Source organism: Alligator sinensis, unplaced genomic scaffold (genome assembly GCF_000455745.1).
Source record: "Alligator sinensis unplaced genomic scaffold, ASM45574v1 scaffold1118_1, whole genome shotgun sequence".
Classification (NCBI taxonomy): Eukaryota; Metazoa; Chordata; order Crocodylia; family Alligatoridae; genus Alligator; species Alligator sinensis.
In genome coordinates, this window is record NW_005842070.1 from 2,002,235 (window position 1) to 2,004,488 (window position 2,254).

Here is a 2,254-nt window from a genome sequence, read left to right on the forward strand (position 1 = left end):
CCCCCCCCCCCCCCCCAAGTTTTTTAGAGAGTAATTGCCATATTTTTAGAACATACTTTTTTGGGTGACAGTTTTTATTAAAATAAAGTATAAACTACTGGACCAATTGTTTATGGTTTGCCAGGAATCAAATTTTTGATGCAACAGCCTGTATGTGTTTTTACCAACTACTGGTAAAGCATATATTGTTTTTTACTGATAAATGCACCATTTATTCCCCCATTGTAGAATACAAAATTTAAAAAAAAAAAAGATTGTTTGCCAAATAAGCAGAATGGGTTTGTAGCAGGGGCCAACAACCTTTTTAGGCTGCAGGCTGGAACAACCTGACTCTAGTCTGGTACAAGCCACCGCATTTGGTGTCATGTCAGCAGGGAAGGGTTTGCTTGCATCCGTGCTGGGGCCAGACAGCTAGGAATTGTTCCCATACCACTGCCCTCTTTCCTAGCTGGCCCCCCTACAAGTGCCTTGGCTGCGGTGTGAGCTCAGCTTTTTAACTGAAGGGGAGCTGTGCTGAGTCCAGGAGGTTGGGAACTGCCCATGTTGCTGCCGCTGCTTCTCCACCTGACCACCCTCACCCTTCCAGGTGTAGCATGGTTACAACTGGAGGCATTCCAGTTCTGGCTCAGCTTCCCACTGGCTGGGAGAAGTCTGTACTGCAGCTGGGGAGTAGGGAGTGGGGAGAAGTAGTAACGGTGTAATCGCAGCTTCCAGCTGCCCACCCCAGCACAGGTCCTCCTTGCTGCCCTGCCCCTACATTGGCACAAGCAAAGCCTTCTGGCTCCTTTGGCCAGATCCTGTGGCTCCATAGGCTGCACATTGTCATCCCATGGTCTAGAGCAGGGGTGTCAAAGATGCAGCCCACAAGCCAAATCTAGCCCATGGATCCACATCATCCGGCCCCCAGTGCTGGTCCTGGGTCTTAAGTTGACCTACACATCACACACAATACGTGCCAGGCCAGCCCTGTATGCAGAGCCTGGGACATGTGCCACATAGGACACCCACTCTTAAGACCCATGTTACACGCAGTACCCATATGGGCCAGTCCAGGACTACCCCCTCCATGCTGGATTCAATGCCTGCAGCACCTGCTCTGGCCAGTTTAGTACTGCAGTGTACATGGACCCACTCCAGCTAGACAGTTGCTGCATGGGTTCTGGAGCAGGTGCTGAGTGTGGCTCATAGGGGGTGGCGGGGTCTGTGCATTCCACCATTTGCTGGATCCAGCACCTGCCTTGGCTGATCTGGGACCTGTGCCTGACTGGGGTGGCTACCATGTGCAGCTCGCGTCCTGGACTGGTTGGAGTGGGTGCTGGATCTGGCATGCATGCGGTGAGAGAGGGTTGCCATCAGCCCAGTCCATCCCATGGGGTCAGCCCTGTACCATTTATCCTGTCTGTGAACTGATCCTGCGCCACTCATTTGTGAGCCTGATGAATTTGATATCCTTGGTCTATAGAATATTAAAAAAAAACCTTAGTTAAAAATAAATGCTTCCTAAATATTTTGTTGTTTGTTTCATCTATGACTTCTAGAAAATATGAGTTCTTTTAATGTAAAACTTAATTAAGAAAAGGTGGTTAAATATGGGTGAATGAATTAAAATTTAAGGTTGAGATAGTTATGGATTGGTTAAGACCATATTTTGAAGAACTGTCTAGTGATATGTTGTGTACATTTAATGCTTTTCATTTCTGCAGGTGGCATTGCTTGGCTTAGATGTTTTAGGTGCCTTTGTCGACAGACTATCAGGACGCTTTAAATCCTATATAGGAACTGGTGAGTGAAGTAAAATTTAATGCCTCTTCTGAGAAAAATGTGGGTAGTCTTATTTTTTAGCAGTTTTTATTATTGCAGCCATGTTTGATAAAAAGTGAACATTTTTCTGAACCATAGCTCTAATCAAGTACATATACAGCTGTTATCATACACTTGTATCAGCAAACTCAAGTTCACCATGTCTCATTGGGGTTTGACTTAGTTTCACATTTATTCATAAATTTAATTGTGTTCTGTACATTGTTGTTTTAAGATACCTACTGTAACTTTTTGCATATCCTTCTCAATCAAAATAAGGCTTGTACCTTGTTTTTAGAAGGCAGAATATAGGAAAAGATTTTTTTCAGAGTCAGTTCAGCCAAAAGCAACTGTCAGTAGAGCAGTGGCTGCCAGAGGATTAACCCTGAACTCTTCTCCCCACTCCTTCTTTCTGCTTGCTGGCCCTGAGAAATGCAGCAGCCGTTATAGCACA

At 45.5% G+C, this 2,254-nt stretch overlaps 1 protein-coding gene across 9 annotated transcripts in view; it reads left to right on the plus strand.

The window, feature by feature from the left end:
- Nucleotides 1–2,254, plus strand: part of CLASP2 (cytoplasmic linker associated protein 2) — a 216,568-nt gene that overhangs the window by 11,718 nt on the left and 202,596 nt on the right. For all 9 annotated transcript variants that reach the window (XM_025204139.1, XM_025204136.1, XM_025204140.1 and 6 more), the window contains exon 2: nt 1,702–1,782. The gene's annotated coding sequence lies outside the window, so the exon portion shown is untranslated. The remainder of the gene's footprint in view (nt 1–1,701; nt 1,783–2,254) is intronic.